Raw genomic sequence first — 14,593 nt, 5'->3', positions numbered from 1 at the left:
TATAAAAATTGCAGGCGCTGCTCTGGTGCGTCGGCTCCTACACAGTGCCTGTCTGCCGTAAGCGTTACAATATACATACAGTACCCAACACTGCTTGTACCCATCTGTCATGTAAATAAAACACCTTGAATTGAATTGAATTGAGGGGAGAAGGGGGGGATACTAAAGCCAATACTGGCTCAATGGGCTTTGACGTGCTAATGCGTTAACGGTCCGGGTGTGGCAGGCTTCCAATGTCAACTCGACTCGATTAGAAGACAATGAACGTATTTTAGCCCTAAATGAATTAATAGCAAACATGGTTTACATAAAATACATTTTTCCAGGAAAGTTTATAATAATACGATCTATAGTTGAAATCTGAGCCTACTTTAAAAATAAAGGAAAAGCATTTTCAGAGAGCAATCACGCTGTGTTTATGAAGAAAAAGTGATTAGGTTTATGAGCAATCTAATTACCTATTCGCTTAAAATGCTATATAAAATAAAGTTTATTTAGAGATGAATGATCAGTGTCGCAGTTTAAATAATGTGAGTCAGGAAACTAACACAGCGCCACCGGATTTAATAACGCAATAAAAACGCTATAAAATAATGTGACACAGTACAGCACAGTACAACAATACTGACCATGACTTTAGAAGCATAAATTACCTTACACTCAATTTAAACACAAGCTGTCTTTCTGTATGAACCTCTAAGCTGGTTCATACAGAAAATGTAGAAATGCATTAGCCTGATCATGATTAAAAAACACATAATTAAACACGCGTTTGCGATTTAAATCAGAACACGATTTAAATCAATATAAATGTTTATATTGTAACGCATACTGTCCCGCCTCCATTTCTCTATAAAAATTTACTGTTGCACACACACACACAATAGAAGCAGGAACCACTGTCAGAAGGGAAGATATATTCAAAATATCGCAAATATCGATCATGTTGCGATATTTTGAAATATAAAAGTCAATTGATTGTCCATAATATCGCTTACCTATTTTTTCGAAGAAATGTTTGTTAAAATAAAAGTCCAGCACCAGCTGGATTCGAACACACAACCTACCAGTTGGAAGTCACGCACCTAGACCAGTAGGCTACAAGACAGCTCGCATGTTCAGGTAGGCGAAACAGCCTTACACAGTCCTGCCGCAGTACACGGATATAATCATACCGTTATTAAATTCTTTAGATACGCGATTCCATATTATATTCCCTTTTAATCAAATTCTAAAAGTATGCTTGTTGACTCCGGTATCACGTTAGTTAAAGACTTCGAAGCTTACAATGTTTAGGGAGAAATGGAATACCGGTGTGTATTTTTCCTTGTGATATTTTAAGCTCTAGTTGAATGATAGGTGTCGCATTTTAAATCATTTTCGTAGCTAGAAATTATGAAACGCCCTGTTAAAAGCAAGGAAGTTTTTATGCCCCGTTGAAGTAAAACAAAATGCCTGACAAAGTATGGCTTGGACAGATTCCAAGTGCTTGTACAAATGTGCTAAAGAAATTATACTTTGAGTATACAGCTTGTCCAAAGTCATCCATTATTAATACTATTAGTAATATCTTCAGTAAAGGCTTTGATGCATAAATATTTCTGATAAAGGTAGGTTGTGTACTTCTGTCCAACTGAGCAATCTTGCTTTCATAATATATACCAACATTTTAATGACTGATGATTAACATGCTGTAATACACAGTTCAAAATTAAAGGCTCAAATGCTGTACATGAGAGGTTAAGCTCCCCCTGGCGGTTTTACAAGGCGACGCCGGATAGTTAGTCACGTGACACACGTGAAATGCGTGATACCGCGTGATACTGTGACACGCCCACCGGGGTATGCCGCGAAATACCTCACCCATTTTGAATGGCTGCATCTGTAGTTTGCCAAGCCATCTGAAAGAATTACCATTTCCAAAGATGTCTGTTGCAAGCCAGGTTCAATCATTACCATCCAAAGTATCGGTCTTCCCTTGGGGCAAGGGAGTTTCCTGTGTGTCTAGGATGTGTACTTCCCTTAAATAAAGGATGAATATGGGTACCATAGGTATTAAATCTCTCAAAGCTCAGAGTAAACTAAAAAACCCTTGGTAAGTGTGTTATAACATGGATGGGTATTTATAGTCCAGTCCCTCCTATTTGGTGTCCCCTGAAGGCATTTTGAACCCAGCAGGTGACACTGATTTAGTTTTATTTGGCCCTGATTATGCAATAAAGGATAAGTAACCAGAAAGAGGTGGTATTTCGATTTTACAGTATATAAAACAATACATATATTCCACAGCTCAGCATGCACATGGTGAGATTCTTGATATTAGATTAGTAAAAAATACCAAGGCACTGAGGCTTATTAATAAAGATGCTTTTGACTGACTGGACCTTGGGGCAAGGTGTGTAAATTACAACAGACATCTTTGGAAATGGTAATTCTTTCTGAGGGCTTGGGAAACTCTATTTCTTTGGATGCACCTGCACTGTTGAATATACTTTAAACCCATGCTTAGCCATGTTTTTAAAATTAAATTATAACGATTTTTGTGTTTGATAATGGTAGCAAAGGCTTCCTCCACCCACTGCTTTGCCAAAGGGGAGTCCTGTTTTCTGGGAGGGGTGGAGTCTTTGCTCGGGGTAACTTTCTGCTGAGTGCAATATACCTTTCACTTTTCACCTGCAATCAAGACAGGAGGTACAGTAACTCTGAGACTTGACTAAGGTCCTGGATATTGAATCACCACTACGATCAAGAGGTAAGACTTTACATTTTTACTTTTAAATACATTTGCTGATAACCTTTTAAAACTAATATGCAGTCAGGCAGATGCATCTTTATTCTTAAGCGTCTCTCAGTGCATTGATATTTTTTTTCTAATCTAATATCAAGAATCTCATCATGTGCATGCCACGGTGTGGAATATATCTTTGTGTTAAATGGTATTGTTTTGTATATTGTACAATTGAAATAAAGCCTCTTTCTGGTAACAAGTATTGGCTTAGAAGACTTCTCCTTGCATTGTATAATCAGGGCCAGTTCAATGGGGCATTTAATTTATTGAGAGCTCTTTCTAGTATTTAAGAATAAATATTAAATTTATGGTGTATTAAATAAAGGGTGAATATGGGTACCATAGGTATTAAACCTCTATAATCTCAGGGTTAAAATAAAAAAAAACAAGGTGAATGAGGTGTAACATGGATTACATTGATTATTTAGTAGAACTTTAACTTTAGTAGAAAGTGGCTTTCAACAGCCATCTTTGGAAATGGTCAGTCTTTTAGACACCTGGGGAGAAGGTACAGAGTAATTTACACACCTTCCTGCTACCATGATCAGAGCAGTATTAGATTAAACTTGTCATTTATTGAAAGCCCAGTTTTTAACAATCATTTTCATTTTAACTTTTTTTTAAAGTTATTTAACATTTTATAGAACTTTGTCTACTATGGCAACATGATAAGCTTTTGCACCTACCTGCCCCCCAGGGAAGGCCAATGCTTTCTAAATTGATGGTTCCCTACAGTAGACTGTACCTTATCTTCTAAGGCAATGTATATTGACCCAAATCAGTTTTGGAATCCAATCTACTGACGAGATGGAGCACATCCTTTTTTGGATACAGATTCATTGCAATAATGTAACTGCAAATGAATATAGATGAGCATGTATGTTTGTTCATATACAGTGGCAGGAGCAGTCTCTCATTGCAGTGAATTTTCAGGGCCAATTCATCTCTCCATCTTATACTGAATATGAAAGGTAGCTGTGTCTATATGGACTCCTCACTAGTTGGAATTTGTATATATTCCAGTGTTCCCTCAGCCAGTCCTTATGTTGTAATTCAATTTATCTTATAACATTCCTTCCCCACTTCTAGGACCAGCAGTTTTTGAACTCCACAATGGCTCCTATTGGAAAGTCTGTGACTGAGACCAAGTAAGAGTTCACTTTTTTATATTAAGCCATTATTTCATTTGGAGCAATGAGCAAGTCTGATATAAATACAATAAAATCATTATGCTCAAACTATGAGAGAGAAAATTAAGGATAATTTAAGAAATCAGTCTTAGCTTGTTTCTATACACAAATTATATTATTTATTTTCAAAGGAAACCTGCAAGGATTCCCCTGGTGTGCAAGGTGTGCCTGAATACTTTTGATCAGCTTCCTGCTCACTTGAAGAGGGCGTGTATGAAGCACGCCACGGCAGAGGAGATCAGGATGGCCTCTCAACAGGCGAGGAAGGACATGATAAATCACCTGAAGAACGGGGTCATCGTGGATTACAACAGAATAGAGATCGTGTCTGGTGAGACAAACAGGACAGTGGTTGTAAGACTGCTGGAGTCCTTGGGCCTTTTTGTACGTGGGAAGCCTGGTAAATGATTTGAACTAATTTAACGTCATATTCGGGAAATCCAGAGAACGTCTTCACACTTGTCGTGGCTGTTGCAGGAAACACCTGTTGAATCTCACTCGGGATTTCTTGAGAGATCATTCAGCGAGCAAGTCGCAATTAGGAGATAATTTGGTATTTCTTAAGAGAACTCAGAGAACAACAGCACCGATAAATGCTGGGGAGACAGGTAGTTTTTTTGTAATCAGATTCCAATGTCGAATACTGTGTATGAGAGCTTACTGTACGTAACTTTCCTTTTCTCACATTTTCTGACGACTATTCCGAAGGGGCACCCTGTCAACTCCTAATACTTTCAAAAAATCTGTCTGCGTGTTTGATTATTGTCATTTAATTTTTAAAAAAGTTCAATGTTGATTATAACTAAAGAAATTAATGATCACAAACAAAAAAAGGGCTGAAGATGCGAGTCGCTTTTGTATTAGAGCTGGATGACACGAGCTTATAAATAAAAAACGTTTTTGTCACGGACGTCCAAAGGGACTAACCGTGGGGAGCAGGAGAGCGGAAAAAGACCCATATGCGTAGCGGCGAGACGGGAAAAAGGCCCGGGCTCATAGCGCAAAGAGTTCAGGAATGCCGTATAGAAACCTATGCCCTCAGGGAGCGGACGTGGGGCGCCCTGGTGCTAGGCGGGTCTCAGGACATCCGAACATCAATGCTGAGCCAGGACAGAGAGCAAGACCCAGAAATATATAGCCCAAGGGAAAGAGAGGGACAGGAAGGACAGCAGACCGGAAACTAGGGACAGGACAGAGAAGGAGCGCCCTCTGGCTGCAGAGGGCGTGACAGTACCCCCCCTTTCATGGGCGGCTCCCGACGCCCAAACAAATAAATAAGCTGCACAGCACTGGGGGGAGGAAAAACCTCATTTAACTGAAAGGAAACCTCCGGGAATCCACGGCTGAGAGCTACCCCTTCCTCCGGGGTATAAACCTTTATTGGGTGGAGGAAGGGGGGGTGAGAAGAGCTCCAGAGACTTAAAACAAAAAAGTACACAAGCACAAACCCAACAGACAAAAACCTGGGAAAGACCAGGGAGACAAACCACACAAGACAGGTAGGAACCAAAAACAGGTAGGAACCAAAGTTCCGAGACACAGAGAGCAGGGGGGACCAAAAAGGAGGGGAAACCAGGAAGAAAAAAATCAAAACAAAAAGACAAAAAACAAGGAAAAAAAACACAAAAACCCCGGGGAAAAATACCGCAGACTGGGCAAATGGCACGTTCACATTCTAACGCTGATATCGGAGTGGACAACCTGAGGAAAGCCAGACCGAAGTCCGCTCACAGACACAGATGCCCGGAGTGATATCCAGCGAAAAGAATGGAGGAACGGCAGAAAGCTTACCATTCTATCACTGATATCGGAGAGAGCCAGACCAGGAAGAGCCAGGCACGAGAACCCGCTCCAGACACAGAAGCTCGGAGTGATATCCAGTAATAAGAATAGGCAAGCCAGCTCAACGTTCAATCACTGATATCGGAGTGATCTACCCGAGGAAAGCCAGGTGCTGGACCCGCTCACAGGCACGGAAGATCGGAGTGATATCCAGTGATTAGAATAGAGGAACTGAAAAAAAAAAACAGCCCAGAGAACAAGAAAAAAAAAACTGCGGCAAGACAAAAAAAAAAAAGCGCCGCTCGCGGGGTCAGTAGGTGGCTCAGCATTCTGTCACGGACGTCCAAAGGGACTAACCGTGGGGAGCAGGAGAGCGGAAAAAGACCCATATGCGTAGCGGCGAGACGGGAAAAAGGCCCGGGCTCATAGTGCAAAGAGTTCAGGAATGCCGTATAGACACCTATGCCCTCAGGGAGCGGACGTGGGGCGCCCTGGAGCTAGGCGGGTCTCAGGACATCCGAACATCAATGCTGAGCCAGGACAGAGAGCAAGACCCAGAAATATATAGCCCAAGGGAAAGAGAGGGACAGGAAGGACAGCAGACCGGAAACTAGGGACAGGACAGAGAAGGAGCGCCCTCTGGCTGCAGAGGGCGTGACAGTTTTCTTCCAATAAATCATTTTGTTCCATCCTTCTTACTATACTTCTCTCTTGTAGTAGTAAAGCATTTTAATTGAAACCGAACAATACATTAAAGGTTTCATCTATACACTTATACTTACGCTGCTGTGCAGCGGAGCCTGATACACCCCAGTGGGCAAAAGACGTATAATATATGTCTTAAACGCATACCTTAGACGTATAAATGTGGTCTGCAATTCGTCTAGAATGAAATTCTAATATACGTCTATTGTTATACGTCAATTATACGTCTATGATTAGATGTTCATTATACATAAATGGTTGGAGTTCTATTATATGGATAAATTTAGAGGTCTATTATACGGATAACTTTAGAGGACTATTATACGTATATGGTTAGAGGTCTATTATACGGATAACTTTAGAGGTCTATTATACGTTTATGAGTAGAGGTCTATTATACATCAAAGATAGGTTTTACTGGTGTAGAAACTAGTAAATCAAGCCAATGATTTGGTTTAGAAATTTATTCAGAAAATACACATTCACACCTGAAAAATATGTATTTCAAATTATACATTGTATACAATCGATCAACAATCAACATATGGGCAATAATCATAAAAAAACACAACTAGTCTTAAACTTCAGCTACAAATTCTGGTAACATGGCAATATACAGTATAGTAATGACAAACACTAATTACATTAACGCACTAAAACAAAAACACATTTTGATTCAAATATAAATTTTAAAATGCACAACTTCTACATTTCCAAGAAAAAAAATATTACAATGGAAATTAAGACGATTTTTGTCCACCATTTGCAAACCCTGTCTAATTGTCCTAACAATTAGAACCAGAAACTTATTATTTTCAGTGTCCAGATCTCCTGGCCCCCTGCCTTGCATATGCATTCTTCAAGTAATGCATTTTGTGCTCCTTAATTTCTTTTAATGTCGATGTAGGGTGGGACTATATTTATTACTATATTTAGTATACACGTGTAAATAAAGTAATTACTGCAAAAATAATTTACTTCGTGCACGATGCAGATTGCTGTATACTCCTAGTTGCGGCACACAAGACATTAACAGTAAAAAGCCTCAGGGACTGTGTCAGATGTGTTTTCGACGTTATATATGCATTTATTAATGTTGTCGATTTTACGGTTGCAATTCGACGTTGATTATACGTCGCGACAACGTATATATAAGTATAGCCGTATTTTCGCCGTGATATATACGTATATTCGACGAATCACTGCCCACTGGGACGGTGCCGTCCGGTTTCAGCCGCACAGACACATCCGGACCCCCACTGAACGATCAGCAATCAATAACATTTGAACGATATAAGCTCCTGCGCTCCGGATCATGTGAGAGAGAAGGCACTGAAAAAGTCGTGTGAAAGTGGATTTTGCACCTGCGCCAGTGCTGTAGTGGTATCATACAGATGCCCATACAAATCCACCATAAAATATTGCTCTGCCCGTTGGTGGATTAGGTATGCATGCTATATTTCAATTTAAATATAAATTGAACCTATTAAAAATTCGATCTTAGATTCAAAATCGATTAATGTAAAAACTGATAAAGCTAAGGCTTTTTTTCAGGGCTATATCTACTTTTTTTTTAAAGAAGTCTATCGCAATTGTGAAAATTACATAAGGTGTACCAGCACAGGGAGTGAGAATGACCTCAGTCCGGCTCCCAGCAGAATCCGTCCTGGTTTGGTCACTGTCAGACTGTTTGGATCGCAACGTGGAAAAAAAAAATCGCTCTCATCGTGTGACTTCAACTAGAGGAAGGGAAGATCTCATGTTTAAAAAAAATTAGGACTGAAGATAACGTGAACTGAATCCGGGGCCTCACACTTATCAAATTATAAAATAATAATTATTAAAATATCAGGTTGTTTTATGCAGCATTTTGTGCACAGTACGTCGTATTTATCTAGAACAATTTATATAGAACAACAGCCTACCTCAAGGAGGGATTCACACGCAGTCTGGGGTATTTTCCCCTTTACATTTTTGCGATTTTATATCGAACCTGTTATACTCCCAAAAGTGCAGAGTAGCTTGTACTGTGTGCCCTGTTTGCCTTTGTAAGCATTTGATTAAAAAATAAGTTCACAATACGATAAAAACAGAGAAAGCACAAATGTAATAATATAACTATACAAAATCAATACCAAATCATAAAGCCAATTAAGTGCCTAACTTTTGAAAACAGACAACACTTTATCTACAAAAAACTTGACATTGGTATCTATTTTTGAATTACAAAGCAGATAGAGCAGTCCCTGAATTCAAAGACCAGATTAGTTAAAATCCCTTCCACCAATTTAGATTGATCTCGGTCAGAACAAGACCATCAGACGTGAAGGGAATTCGGAACAGGAGCCTCTGCTTCATCATTTATTGAGCTTCTGATCAACATGTGAGTGATAGTTATTTATTGTCTTTGATTAAAGTACACAAAAGTCGCCTTCCTTCGAGCCGGAGTCAAATCAGCAACCTTAGGATTCCCAGGTGTTCCTACTACAGTCCTCCGCTCTACCATCTGAGCTATCGAAGGGATAACAGGAGCTGTTTCCTCGCACACACTGCACAATGTAGTGAAATGTTCCAGGTTATTTAAATCCCAGTAAGACATCAAGTTTCCAACTCTTTTCCTTAGTCTTGGTTACCTTGAATTTAAGCTACGAACCAGGATTCTACTGTATACACTTCCGGGGATATTACAAAATGTTTGGTGTGCCATCAATCATTACAGGTGGAAATTGACTCTTTTCTTTCTCGAGGGATCATATTAAACCTTTCATTTGGATCGAGAAGAGGATCGGCATGAGACACAAAACATACCTGTCTTTTTTCTTAAAATCGAAGAATTATTTAACTTAACACTACAACGAACTCGGCCGCAGAAATCAGTCCACAGCTCCTTAATTAACCTGTTCTTCACTTCAAGGAACCCAATCCTGCGCCCTCTAGAGGTTACTGAAATAGAGGACAGACTGAAATGAAGACATTCAGAAGCAGACTAAGGGGAACACTGGATCTACATTAGAATATTACCCTTTATAGTGGGAATAAAATTGTCGCGACATAATGAATTTACGCATCAGTTGCTTGGAATATCATTGTAATATTTAATTTGCTTTCCTGTCACACCACTTTAATTAATTATGAAGTTTATCAATACACATTTATTTAAAACAATGTCATTTATTATTAATACACTTTCATTCCATTCTTATTAGAAGCTGTATCACAGATAATGCATGTAAAGCCTTCAGTATGCGATTGTGAGTTCAGTTATCCCGGGGAGTGAAGAGAACTGAAATTAAGTGAAATAACATTTAAATAGAGTGTAAATCTTCAAAGTTATCTCTCACTTCAGAATATTTACAACAACTTACGAAGGTAGAAGGCGGGAATATATTGTAACGCAACGGGGGCTCAGGCGGGCGCCCTTGCCGCATCTGGTCGGCCCAAAGTATAGGTGGCTCGAACCCGGGACTTCCGCGTCTCTCTGCAGCGACCTAGCCCCGTGAGCTAAAGAGAGATCTCTTTACAGCCCAGTAGCTGTGGTCCTGCTATCACAGGGAAGGGCGGTGACGTCACCCGCTCTGGTACGCCGGCTCTTACACAGTGCCTGTCGGCCGTAAGCGTTACAATATGGTGTAAGGGCATGATCTGTGTAGTTAACAAAATAGTTAAAATAATATAAAAACGTATTTTTATTAAGATACAAAACATTGAAGGCGACGAGAGATGAGTGCTTGACGGACTCAAAGCGAGTGCAGTGCGGATTTTAGTTCTCTTGCTGGTAGAAACGAACTTCGTTTAGCTTGCGCCATGGAAGATATGGCATCCGTGCCGAGAAGCTTTGCTTATGCCCAGCTTTTTCCACCGCTTCCACTGAACCTCGTAGCTCCGGATTTGTATACGGAATACAAGATATGGATGGAGTCGTACAGATTTTGTTAAATAGCCAGTGGATCTACAGAAGCTCAGGATGCCGTGAGACGTGCTACATTACTGCACTGTATCGGGGCTCCCGTGCAGCGGATTGTTGCCAACCTCCCTGGAGAAAAAGACTGTAGCTGTCTTAGACGCTTCCTTTACACCGCGGAGAAAAGTGGTTTTAGAACGGCATAAATTTAGGCAGAGAACTTAGTCTCAGGACGAATCTGTTGATGCTTTTGTGACTGCACTAAGAGAACTGGCTAAATCTTGTGACTTTGGAGTATTGGAAACTGACATGTTAAGAGATCAACTTGTGGAAAAATGTGCACATAAGAGACTATAAATTGCTGCAGGAGGAAGGGCTGACTTTAGAAAGAGCTCTTACAGTCGCTAGAATTCATGAAGCAGCTCAAGCAGAATCAAGAATGCTTTCTGACCACAGTGACAAAGTGACACTGAACGGGGTGCTCGCTCAAACTTTACAAACAAAAGCCGAGCAGCAGGACGCAGTCATGCTAGAGAAATAGAAGAACAGGGGACGGCTGACATTACATGTTACAGGTGCGGACTAACAACGCACAAAGCAGATGAATGCGGAGCGTGAACAGCAAAATGTCTACACTGCAAGAAAACAGGACATTGTGCACATGTCTGCAGAACATCACGTCCGAGTTTAAGGACAAGTATCCCTTTTATTTTTGTTGCTGCCTCCGGTTTACATTTGGCGATGTAAACCAGATTCAGAAAAAAATAATTTGAACAACCTTATTCCCATGCTTACAAGTAGGCGCGGTGGCCAAGTGGTAAGGTGTCGGTCTCGTAAACCGAAGAGCGTGGGTTCAAACCCCACCCGTGCCTGTTTCATTTGTCACCGCTTTCCTTTAGTTTCAAAGTCTTAAAAAAACTCACAATGTAGGGATCTCAATAGTAAGAGAGCATAACTGTCGCCAGTGATTAGTATTCTTGCATATCCTGCCTTGTTTTTTAGTCGACAAAGCTTGTTTCTCTTCACACCCATCTTCTGAATGATCGCCTCAGCATTGGGAAGGAACGTGCGCTTTGTACAGCCCCCGACTCCATGGTCTGATCACAAACAGATCGGGTGAGCTGTCAGTCCAGGTTGGAAGGAACGTTCGAAAGCACTAAAAATCTGACTTAGAAACGAGAAGACCGTGTTTTTTTAAACGAGTAAACGATAAAATAATATACTGCCTGCAAGACTATGTCAAGTTCAAGTTCAAGTTTAAAGTTCAAGTTCAAGTTTATTGTCATTATACTCATACACAGGTATATGGTATAACGAAATGCTATTTAGCAAGCTCTCGGACATAAGTAGTACAAAGAAGAAAACACAACAACAATACAATTGTATAACAAAAGAAAGACAGAGACAACAGCCGATGTGCAAAAAACAACAGGCAGCGTGCAAAACAACAAAAAGGTAACAGGTTATGTGCAAAAACATGCATCAAAAGAATGAAATAAAGGGATAGAAATGATGGGGAGTGAGCTTTTGACATGTATGGTAGAGGTAGATTTTCAATGTGTGTTTGGGTTTTTGGTAAGAAAGAAGGCACCGTGAGGTTCAGATCATAGGTGAGAGGTGAGGAGAGAGTGAGAGAGGCTGGGAGTTTAATAGTTTGATAGTGCGGGGTAAAAACTGTTTCTGAGTCTGGTAGTCCGGACCCGAATGCTCCGGTACCGTTTTCCATGTCATGCTAAACGCCACAAATTGTGTTTGTCCAGTCGTATCAATCATCCTAAAGTTACAGAAAATTGGATGCGACTGGTGCAATCAGCACACATTTTTTCAGGATAGTCGAGCGGTTTAAAACAGCAAATTCACAGCTTCGTGTCTTTTAAGCTTTGTGTTTCACTCTCCAAATAGAGGCAGGGGTTCAAATCCCACTCCCGACAGTCAGGCGTTTTACCCTGTCTTTTTTGCCTGCTTTTACACTGTTTCAGTCTTGTTGTGCTCGCTGACAATCACAGTACGAGGAAAACGGAGAAACTGCTTAGCAAAAGCATAACGGACAGAAAAAAGCTTCATAAACATGTGAATGTGATTAGCAGCAGTAAGGTATGCATTCAAATGTTTAAGGCTGATTTATAACAGCAGCAGAAGAAAGTTGCAGCACAATGCAATTTGTGAGAATTCATGGGTTTTTATGCTGCTTGGACTTCTTTCAAGCCTATGAGGTGACCCCCGTTTTATTTTCATTTTCAAACTTCAGAACCGAATAACAAAAAGGTTTCATGTGTGACAGCATTCCGTTGCAAATACCGTTTCCACGATGTATTCAGCGACGGGAATGAAATATTTTAGTGCTGGCTCAAATGCGAGGAATTTCAGAAAAACCTGGAAAAGCAACGCTTGCAGTAAATGACATATCTAAAGCGTGTAGTCAGCATGAACAGAACAACGCAATGCTCTGTAAAAACGATCTGAAGCCGCAATTACTCTTTTATCTCAGGTAGTTCATTCCGATACGATGTTTCCGCAGACTAAATGAAATGCCGAACTCCAAACATGTTGTTGCCATTATTGTACTCCTGCTGAAAGAAGAAAGAAAGAAAGGTGTCCTAAATGAACTTTGTCGCCCGTGGGAGATGTCAAGTGCATTGGACATGAAAAGTTCCCGATAAAACCCATTTCTGTACGTTTCTCTTAGTGTCGGGGCTCCTATTGAATGTAAAGGAGGCAACATGCTCAGCCAGCCGACTCAGCTCTAACTTAACGCAGGTGTCTCAGAGCGGAATTATTCAGAACAGGAGCCTCTACTTCTTTGTATACTGAGCTTTCGGGTGAACGTCAAAGTGAAAGACAAATTCGCAATTTTCACTTTTTGATTAAGGAACAAGAAAACACCATCCTTCAAACTGGATTCAGACCAGGGACATAAGACATACTCGCTGTTTTTTCTACAGTTTTAAGAGCTAGCAACTGAGCTATCGAGAGGTCTAAAATAAACGTTTTGTCACACGCGTAGCCCAATGTAGTGTAGTGTTCCTCTTTATTTAAATCCCAGTTCGACATCAAAATACTCACTCCCCATAGTCTCGTTTAGTAGAAGAAATGCAGGCTTCTACTCTATTAACGTCAAGAGTTCTTCTAAAACATTTGAAGGGATATCAGTGCAGGCGGAAATTGACTCTTTTTCTTCATATGATTTGGTTTTGATTTTGAATCGTTATATTATTAAGTTTGTGCTTTCTCTGTTTTTATCGTATTGTGAACTTATTTTTTAAACAAATGCTTACAAAGGCAAACAGGGCACACAGTACAAGCTAAATACCCCAGACTGCGTGTAAAGTCCTCCTTGAGGTATGCTTTCAAAATAGCTGCACCAGGCACTTGGACACAGATAAACACAGGGATTTAAAATTCAGGAATATGAATGGTCAATTGCATACAGTTGGGTTTTTTTCGTTTTGTATTTAGCGATTTGTGTATAAATCTTTTAACAATTCATTAAAATGCTAACAATATGTAAAATAAAAACAACAGCAACGTTAAATGCCAGGGAGACGGGCAGTTTTTTTTTACAATCAGATTCCAATCTCTAATGCTGTGTTTGAGAGCTGTGTGTGAGAGCTTACTGTACATAACTTTCCTTTTCTCACATTTTCTGAAAACTATTCCAAAGGGGCACCTGTCACGGACGTCCAAAGGGACTAGCCATGGGGAGTAGGAGAGCGGAAAAAGACCCATATGCGTAGCGGCGAGACGGGAAAAAGGCCCGGGCTCATTAGTGCAAAGAGTTCAGGAATGCCGTAAAGAAACCTATGCCTTCTCGGCCTTTTGGCTAAGATCAAGTTCAAGTGGCATGCCCCCAGTTCTTGTCTTTCCAAAGGTCTAGAAGGCGATCGAAGATTCTGAAGACTGCTTGAGCTGGTATCGCTCTAGGTTGAGCCTAGGGGGTTAAGGCCAAGCAGCAGCTGAGCTGGGTGGAATCCGGCATCAACGTTCTCTCTCTCTGCTCTCTCCTCTCCTCTCCCCTCCCCCTTTCTCTTGCTCCGCCTCCTTGGCCTCTTGGCTGGAAGTGGGTACACGTGGCCTGCCCGCGGTGCTTGCTTTCTTCCTCGAGACTCGGAAGCGCTATCCGCTCCCTCTCTCTCCCTCTCTCTCTGCCTCCTTGGCCTCTTGGCTGGGAGTAGGTACACGTGGCCTGCCCGCGGTGCTTGCTTTCCACCTCGAGGCTCGGAAGCGCTA

At 40.8% G+C, this 14,593-nt stretch overlaps 1 non-coding gene across 1 annotated transcript; it reads left to right on the top strand.

The window, feature by feature from the left end:
• Positions 1-11,166: 11,166 nt before the first annotated feature.
• trnat-cgu (transfer RNA threonine (anticodon CGU)) lies at positions 11,167-11,238 on the top strand. Its single transcript has one exon. It is a non-coding gene; the product is annotated as a tRNA-Thr (tRNA).
• The last annotated feature ends 3,355 nt before the right edge of the window (positions 11,239-14,593 follow it).

Source organism: Lepisosteus platostomus, chromosome 5, assembly GCF_059453375.1.
Source record: "Lepisosteus platostomus isolate fLepPlt1 chromosome 5, fLepPlt1.hap1, whole genome shotgun sequence".
NCBI lineage: Eukaryota > Metazoa > Chordata > Actinopteri > Semionotiformes > Lepisosteidae > Lepisosteus > Lepisosteus platostomus.
Note: the sequence above shows the minus strand (reverse complement) of the source record. Positions and strands in the feature narration are given on the sequence as shown.